The sequence below is a fragment of the Aedes aegypti genome, chromosome 3 (assembly GCF_002204515.2).
Source record: "Aedes aegypti strain LVP_AGWG chromosome 3, AaegL5.0 Primary Assembly, whole genome shotgun sequence".
NCBI classification, from domain to species: domain Eukaryota; kingdom Metazoa; phylum Arthropoda; class Insecta; order Diptera; family Culicidae; genus Aedes; species Aedes aegypti.
In genome coordinates this window covers 299,410,185-299,420,190 of record NC_035109.1, presented here as the reverse complement: position 1 = coordinate 299,420,190, position 10,006 = coordinate 299,410,185, and the positions used below count along the sequence as shown (strand labels likewise).

General features: G+C 43.3%; 1 pseudogene; it reads left to right on the top strand.

The window, feature by feature from the left end:
* The first annotated feature begins 3,050 nt into the window (after positions 1-3,050).
* Positions 3,051-4,763, top strand: LOC110678177 (annotated as a pseudogene).
* The last annotated feature ends 5,243 nt before the right edge of the window (positions 4,764-10,006 follow it).

The window sequence follows — 10,006 nt, the reverse complement described above, 5'->3', positions numbered from 1 at the left end:
CTGAAAGCATCACATCGGAGTGGACTATTTCGGGCCCATTCTTTTCAAGCAAGGACGCAGCACAGACAAACGATCGATCGCCTTGTTTACATGCCTGTCCATAAGCACAGTGCACCTGAAAGTCATCCACAGCTTAGTAACAACTCACGACGACATTCACAAACTCCGATACAAAGTGGCTTTTCAATCCTCCGCTTGCTTCCCAAATGGGTGGACCATGGGAGTATATGGTCAAGGTCCGTAAAGGTAGCCATAGCGGCGATTGCAGATCATCCCCACCATCTCTATGACGAAGTCCTTGAAACCATGCTACTTCAAGCAGAATCAGCAGTCAACTGAAGACCACTCACCTATGTTCTACTGAACCATGCAACTCAGGAAGCTTTATCCCAAACCACTTTCTGATATACGAAACGCAAAGCATCAACCAACTTAGTCGGGATTTCGTGCACCAGCATTCGACTCTGAGAGACAGTTGGAGACTAGCGAACCACTTCATCGACAACTTCTTGACACGTTAGGTACGCGAGTACCTTCCGACGTTGACGTACCGTATGAAATGGTTCAAGCCGGTACAACCACTAGAACCTGGATTTAGTCATTGTTGTTGAAAAGGGGAAGCGTAACGGATGGATTCGAGGAAGAATTACGGAAGTTCTCCCCCCAGGAGAGAATGGACAAGTACGAAAAGCGGTAGTGAAAACGACTCGTGGACTGGTGAACCGACTTGCCACCAAGTTAGCACTGATAGCAGTTCGAAGTTCAAAAGTCGAAGGATCATAAGCTCAGGAACTTGGCGTGCCGGAACTACACCGGCGGAAAGATGTTGGCGAAATCACAGGGCAGTCACTCGACTACGCTTTTTCGCTTGAGCGATCCGTTGACAGCTACGTCAAATGTCATCGGTTGTTCGAACGATTGTATCTCCCTTCTACTCAATCATTCATGGATAAACATCAACAACAACAATCAGTTAGGCTAAAGCCTGGGTGGCTTCTGCTGTACGTAGGAGACGTCTCCACTCGTCTCGCTACGCACCACGTCGTCTTGTACTGATCGGATTGTTTTCAAGAACCATTTTCACCGGGTTGTTATCCGACATTCTGGTGAGGCCCGGCCCACCGCAGCCTCCCAATGTTTAAGAGGTGGACGATGGTTGGTTCTCCCAGCAGCTGGTGCAATTCATGGTTCATTCGCCTTCTCCACGTTTCTTCTTCAATCTGCACTCCGCCGTAGATTGCTCGCTCTGCGGAGTCCAAAGTAGGCACGATTTCCAGCAACGATGTGTCTCTGGACACATCTGGGTCTCTGGGTGTCTTTGCTGGTGTCGTTGTCGGCGGTCACCAGTGAGGCCAAGTACACAAATTCTTCGACAACCTCGATTCATTATCGTCAATATGAACTCGAGGTGGGGGGCGTGTCGTGTCTTCTCTTGAGTCCCTCGCTATCATGTACATCGTTTTCGACACATTGATGTTCAGTCTGACTCGCCTAGCTTCAGCCCTTAGTCGGATGAATGTATCCTCCGTCGTTCCAAAGTTGCGTGCAACAATATCAATGTCATCGGCGAAACCAAGTTGCTGACCGGACTTCCTGAAGATCGTGCCACTCGTGTATATCCCCGCTTTTCTTATCACACCCTGTAGCGCAATGTTGAACAGTAAACACGAAAGAAAATCACCTTGCCGTAACCCTCTGCGAGATTCGAAGGGACTCGAGAGTGTCCCTGATACTCGGACTACGCACATCGTCGCCTTGACCAATCTTATCAGTGCGGAAAACCGAATTCGTGCATAATCTGCCATAGCTGTTCTAGATCTATTGTATCGTAGGCCGAATTAAAATCGATGAATAAATGATGCGTGGGTATATTGTATTCGCTACATTTCTGCAACAACTGGTGGATAGCGAATATTTGGTCCGTTGTCCAACTTATCGCCCTTTTTGTAGTTGGGAAACACGACACCTTCCATCCACTCCTCCAGCAATACTTCCTCCGTCCAAATCTTGGAAATGACCCAGAGCAGCGCTCTTACCAGTGCATCACCATCGAATTTTACTAGCTTACTCGGTAGTAGGTCCACCCCAGCGGCTTTGTTATTTTTCAGCCGTCCAATCTCCGTTTCAACCCCTTGGAAGTCTGGAGGCGGAAGTCTTTTGTCCTTCGCGTGTGCTCTAACAGTTACTTCCATTCCACTTTCGCTACTGGCCACATCACCGTTAAGGTGCTCATCGTAGTGCTGCCGACACCTTTTGACCACCTCACGTTCGTTCGTGAGAAGATTTCCGTCACAGTCTCTGCACTTGTCGGCTTGTGGCACAAAGCCTTTGCGTGAACGGTTCAGCTTCTCGTAGATCTTCCGTGCGTCTTTAGCGCGGAAAAGCTCTTCCATCGCTACGCGATCTCGTTCTAATTATTGGCGCTTCTATTCTATTCATATATTCATATTCTATTTATTTAATCTTCTCCTAACATTTGAAAATTAAGTGTTTTGAAGGCTCAGTAACGTTGACGAATCATACAGATTGATTTATTTTATTAGCTTATTGATGAGGTTTACTTCACTGAGGCGTTAAGTGTCCGTAATATGAATAATTGGAGAAATATCTTAGAAAAATTCGATTTAAAATCTCTGAAGATCTCTTCGTAGAATGCCTGCAGAACTTATGGAGTTATTACTGGAAGAAACCCTGGATAATTTTATCTGGTGATTTCCTTAGGTTTATTTTGGGTCTCAAAATGGCCAGTAGAAACGCTAATCAACCTAATCAAATCATTAGACTTGTGCTGTCACACATAAGAGCGTCTGAGGTGGTCGGTATCGGTCGGACACATAACAATCATGATCGTGGTACTACTGAGCACTGAGAAGACGATAACTACGCAAAAGTACTATACGAACGTAACATTTATTCGACGATTAACTGATACACATATTCTTCTGTATTAATGCTGAATATATTGCTATTATCGACACTTAGCTGCACTGTATTTTGTATTTCTGGACTTTCTGGTTTATGGACATTGCACATTATGACTCAGGCAGTGCGCGAGTTTCGAACAAATTAAACGTGTTTCTCTAATCGAAAAGAATCGGTTAAACTTGCTTAAATCTCCCAAGATGCATTCTGATTCGGACGATTACTTTAGCGGTGATGACGACGACTTCGACTGGCAGCAGGAAACCGTCCGGAGCGCTTTCGCCGACATGTGCCACGACTAGGAGCGCAATCAAAAGTACGACCGGGCTCTGCAGTTGACGATCGAAAGATTACACTGCGAGGGAAAGGAGGCTCACGTGCTGGACATCGGAACCGGAAGCGGTCTGCTGTCGATGATGGCCGTTCGCGCCGGAGCGGATAGCGTAACGGCGTGTGAAGCATTCCGACCGATGGCCGATTGCGCGGAGAGGGTGATTGCTTCAAATGGCATGGGCGATAGGATTCGTTTGGTGAAGAAGAAATCTACGGAACTGGAGGTGGGCACTGGGAAGGACATGGAGCGTAAGGCAAATGTCCTCGTGACGGAGCTGTTCGATACCGAGCTGATTGGGGAAGGTGCTATTGCTACGCATAGACATGCCTTGCAATTTTTACTGGACGAAGGCTGTCGGGTGATTCCGGATAAGGCCACCGTTTATGCTCAAGTTGTAGAATGTCCGTTGGCAATGAGTTGGCAGACTCCGAAATGTAGCTCCGATGGCGATGTACTGCTGAGAGTCCCAGAGGAAAAGGTAAACTGCCGGGGTTATTCAGCGGTATTCGACGTGCAACTCAGTCAATTACCTTTGGAAAGCTTCAACGCTCTATCGGAACCAATTCCGGTGTTCAAGTTCGATTGGTCCAGCAGGGAAGCCCTGAAATTCAAACGACACTCAAGGAACCTCCTGAAGGTCCAAAGCTCAGGCATCCCACAGGCAGTTTTTATGTGGTGGGATCTCAAAATGGATTTGGAAGGGACAGTAATTTATCGTGTGCTCCTTTTTGGGCCCATTCCGATTTCGAAGAGCTCAAAACTCAAAGGCAAAACGATTCCATTCCAGAGCCTAATCTGATACCTTGGCGAGATCATTGGATGCAAGCCATTTACTTCCTACCTCACTCAAAAACGCCTTTGGCCAAAGGTGAAGAAATCGCCTTAGATGCCTTCCACGATGAGTTTTCCTGGTGGTTCGGTTTGAACGATTTGAGTTTAGATCCTGGTCATTGTTCCTGTGGGATGCATATAGCGTATTCACAATCCCGGATAGGGCAACAAAAACGATGGTCCTCGAAATAAGCGAATACTGAACTATTTGGAAGAAATGCTGGACAAAAACTCAGTCGTTTTGGTGCTGGGAGATGGTTCCCTTTTGGGACTGTCCATAAGAGCGATTGGTGCAAAGAAAGTTATCCTCGTGGAAACTAATCAAACTTCGAGACATTGCATGGAACGTTTTGTTGAGCACAATGGATTGGAAAACGTAGAAATCTTATCCTGCTTAGATGATCTGAACCCAGATGCAACGGCCGATATAACCCACATATTTGGAGAGCCATTCTTCACTTCCGCGATCCTGCCATGGGAAAACGCTATTCAATTCATGTAGGAATTGAACCGAGTGAAGTCTTTACTAAACCACGAGGTCTCGGTTACACCTCACAGCTTCAGTATCTATTGTGTTGTCGTGGAGTTTTTGGACCTGCAGAAAATCAGCGCTTCTCTCGGGACTTGTGAAGGATTTGATCTGAGCTTGATGGATAGAATGATTGAGGTAAGATAAAGTTTTTTTTACAACAAAAAAAAAGATTCATTGATCGGTGTTCAGACAGACCGGACTAGATAATAATTTGGTCTTCTCAAAGACATCATCAATTCTGGTCTTTCCGTTGCTAATTTGATATAGATGCTTTATGAAACAGATAAGTTCCAATATTACAGCAAATATTTCAAGGGGTGACGCGTTCCTTTCTGCCAGGCAGTGCGTCGAGAAAGCCCGAGAAATCGTCAGTTTTTTTTTCGCTCTCGAGTGACGCGTTCTTTTCTACCGGGCAGTGCGTCAAGAAAGCCCGAGAAATCGTCAGTTTTTTTTTTCTCGGGTTGCGCTTTCTTTGGAGTGCATGGAGAAAGCCCGGTCGCGCGCCCTTTTTTCTGAGTGCTTTTATATGGCCGAGCACACGAGTGAAGCTGAAAGTGGATTGTGGCTGCTCAATCAAGGATGAAGGATCAATTGGTGAGCTCGTTTCATGCTTTCTGTAAAATATGTATGACCGCAAATTTAATCGTTACATAGATATAATTTTTCAACAAACTATGAATGGTTTGTCACAGTAAGTGTCGGCATAAACTCTTATTCATAACTTTTTTGTTTTATATTTTTTATATAAAATCCCTTACCTTATTTTTATAAATAAAAAAAAAGCTTTGAATGGTTCGGTCTGTTTGTCTGTGCTAGAAGTGTAGACTTGCAAAACGTTAAAAAAAGACACTGACACGTTAATGCTTCCAGTGGGCATTTATGCCCTTTGAAGGAAGCACCACACTAGACAACGGACTAGCATGCAACGCCCAGTGGCACAGTCGGCAAACATTCCTCACGAAAAGTTTACCGGCCTGAGGCGGGAATCGAACCCACACTCCCTAGCACGATGCGGCTAAATGCCTGGTGACACTAACCGCACGGCTACGAAACCCACAAACACCCAAACGTTCATTTTAATCAAGAGACTTTGAATGGTTCGCCACTGTAAGTGTCGGCATAAGAATATTATGTGATGATCCAGCCAATCGATTTTTTTTTTCAATTTGAGTAAAATATCCTAACAGCTGTAGGAATGTTGCTTTTAGCTATTTGTTCAACAAACTTTGAATGGTTCGTCACTTCAAGTAACGACATTATTTTCTCATATTTGAACATTTTTCATGTCAATTGAAAATATTATATTCCTAAGTATGTTTATATCTCACAAATGATTGTTTATCATGGTCTAATCGCTTATCGAAGTGAATCCTGTGACTCAACGATCCTCCCCATTAACAACCATCCCTCCCAGTAACCTTTGTGGAGATGCAGAGGAAAACACGGTCTCCAAATAGCAAAGGTTACACACTAACATTCCTCCCCTCAATCCCACCTGACTGCAAGGACGTGGCCGGCGCCGTTATTGACCATGTATAAATAGAGGCACTGAGTTATGCACACTGAAGAAGATTATAGCCAATCCCAGCCGAACTTCTAGTTGATTCTGTGTGCATATTCACTGACTTCGGTCAATCACGGAATAGCAACCATTGATATGTGTAGTCAGTCTAAGCTAAGCTAAGCTAAGCTATGGACATTGCACATTATGACTCTGATGATGGCTTACTATATATTGTCTAACTTCTGATCAGTTACTAATCGTATTTTAATAAGGTATGGTCTTATATAGGACTCGAATACATATTGACTAATTGTTCTCATGTATTCTTAAGGCAATTCTCATGCGGTCAGTCACCTATCACTGTTAGATAATTGTGCATTGTAGTCGAATCTGGCGGTAAAACTACTGGAAGTGTTGAGAGTACATGAGTGCATATCACTTAAGTGTTAATGCGTTACGGTTACATAACAGTACAGCTAATTTTATCCGAACTTATCGTTTCTGACTCAAAATGGGCATGAACAACTTGCAACAATCGAAACATCCAAGATAGTTATCTGGACCCTGTAGCTAATCGTGAACCCTACCAAGTTGTTTGGTAGAAGGTAAATTATATTTTGCGAAGTTCACGACAAACATTGATGCAAAACATTCCCCGAAAAAACTACAAATGTCAGAGTTTACTAAAGTTTTTCACCACTTTCTGATGCGACTGAAAAGTGGTTAATATTCGCAGCTTCAGTATACTCTTCTGTGACGATGTAGCCTTCTATCTAATTGTGCATCATATCCATTCAACAGTTGAACATTAGGTATGTTACGCTTCTGCTGTTTTACGAGTAGCATCAAATGGAGATGAGCTTCCATATCCCCCCTATGTTATCCTTTTACTATCTTTTTCATATTTACAGTAGCACATACATTCTCCAGGAGACCCAGGTAACCGTAGCGTTACCACGCAGCTAATCAGCATGACTAAGCTGAAGATCATGGGTTTGAATCCTACCGGTCGAGGATTGGAATTCGGATTGGAAAATTCCTCGGCTACCCAGGCATAGAGTGTACCTGTCTCGTATCTCTGGAAAAATGGTCAATCAGCAAAGGAAGCTTTCAGGCTCTGTCCCATTTGGGACGCAACGACAGAAAGAAGAAGAAGAAGATGCACTATCCTGATGCCCACGCAATAGATAGCAGGCAACAGCTGATGTCACTATCCGCATCTAATGACCGCCGCCAAGAGCTGGACGATACTTTCGCAAATTCCGTAGTCGTCCTTGCGTAGTCCAGTTCTCAGTTAACGGAGAGCGAAAAAGCTTGTTGCTTTTTCCGTACCAGTTTTTGCATCCAGTTAACGCTAACTGAGCATAAATTAGACCATGTTTGAGCTCACTAAATGGAACCTAAACGTAGCCCATGGTTCGATGCAGCCCCGTTTAGAGAACGCATCACAAATGCCCGAAATTGATTTGGAGACGTCTTTATTGCTTGGTAAGCACACACAACAGTTTGCAGTGGCAGTTTTCGTACGAGTTACGGACACTGCACTCCGGGCACTGTAGAATAGTTGAGTTGCAGTGCACGGTGGGCAAAATCGGACCCGTATGACGTTTGTAAATTGAGACATAAAAACTGTCTGAAGACCTAAATTGTTGAACCTGCACCAATCGATTTGTTTGTTTTTTTTTTATTGGAAATGCATTTCAAGATACTAATTCATCGGCTTCTGAATAAATCCGGATATGGATTCGATTTTTCCCACTGTGCAGTGCTTTGGTTAGCTCGGGTCGAATCGATTTTCTTCTCTAGTTTTAAATATTCATGCCCTTTACTCTTACGGATTGCCTTCTTTGGCTATAGTGCTAGAGTGAACTTGCCAGATCATTTTGTAGTCAGTAAAAGTTTAATTTTGTCTAAATGTTGCCTGAATCTCAATGAACGTGAGAGCAACCAACCGTTCATGATTTGCAACCTATCATCATCGAACAACACGTGTAAAGTTTGTTGATATGCAAATGAAAACCCTGGTTTGGGTTTAGGTCTTTTAGGATAGTACTTGTCTTACAGTGTAAAATTTACGATAATTGACAAGTAGTGTATAAATAAGTATGAATGTACTATTTTGAAAACGTAAGCTATATTGCAGTGATCTCATAAATCTATCCCCAAACTACGAGAAAGACAAAGATACAAAGTTCATCCTGCCACGAAGAAAGTACTTTAAGAAGTTTATCCCAAAAGGATGGGACATGGATGCATTACATTCGATGAAGGAAGTGAGGAGCAAAGTTAGTTAGTTGAGTTCGTTACTTATTCATTTGAATTCTGGATTCTCGTTTACGTTCCGAAACTCTCGAAATTGATTTGGAACGATTGGTATGACAACTTTTATTGGGGAAGTCAAAACTGAATTTGCCGTTTGTATCGACAATGAATTGTTGAAATAGTAACTTGTTTTTTTTTCATTTGATTGAGAAGTTACTTTAGAATCTGAAACTGATTAAAGGATGAGGGAATCGACTAGGATCCAGAGTTTGTTTTGGAAGGATTAAAGTTTCATTAAAAGAGTAGAGTTTGGTCCACCGATTGTGTCCTTTGCTCCAGTGGTAACAAGCAATGGGACCGAAAACACACTCGTTTGACATGTAATGCATAATCGAGTAATACCGTAATCCGGTTAGGCGTGATTACATCACCGCCTTATGCCACTAACGCAATATCCTTTCCATGACAACTGTGGAGGGTCAGAGGTATACTCGGTCTTTTGTAACAACGGTTGTCTAACTAACATTCCATCGCTTCCCCAATGACCGTAAGGACGTGGTCTGCGCCGGTCATCTTTAGTTTCAAAATGAATGTCAATAGTTTTCAACATCTCTGAATCAGTACAACGTGCTGTGTTTTAAGGAATTACAGCTAGAAAATACAACTTTCCATATTTCGAAGCAAAATTTGTGTGCAAAAAATATCACTCTCACTTGAATGTGACACTCGTTGCTCGTGTTCTACAATGCCAATAACGCATTCAAGCATATATTCCTCTGGTTTCAATCAGCTCGCAAACACCTGGATATATGCAATCAACAAGGCACCCAAGCCCCACCAACGTCGCATCGAAGCTCCGGTGTAAAGAAGCGTGCACCCCAGCGGGCATGCAGCATTAGCAATCGGAATAATGCACGGAAGGATCGCGCTCGCCAACATAGCGCGTCGTGTTCCAAATGATGATTCCCACAGCTTCGGTACCCGAGCAGGAGGAAATTTCTGCAGAATATCAAGTTTAGGTATTCAACACCAAATGATTTCTTACATCGACTATCCGAATAATTCATAATAAGGTAAAATACCTTACATAATATGTCATGCATCTTCTACGAGTACCTAATTGATAATTGGATCAGGTTTTGCAATACCTAAACAATACATGATGGATTTTCACATACAAGTGACATTTTTCAATAGAGGTGTAAAGCCTCAGACAGTCCTCAAAAGAATACAAATACTTCACTAAGGTGTTGTTGATTATTTTAAACAACTTTTTTAATACCATAATAATATAAATTTGGGTTGTTGCCAATACCTGGATTGTTGAACAATACCCAATTATGAAATAATTGGAGAATATGATATGCAAAGATATGTAGGTGCGAGTTATTCGTTCCTGCTCGGGTCGTGCTGTAATAACAACTGCATTGCTCCGAAAGGAGCGAGTTACTTCCGGTCGGTTTATTTGCGCCACCTCCGTTTACAGGAGCAGAGTCCGGGCAGAAGCTCGCTGACTTTGGTAACACTTTGGCTGCTGCTATTCTGCCATTCCGACCGACTGACGAACCGTGCCGAATGTTTACCGTTGGCACTTTTTCCCACCGGGCTTAAAATGCTATGC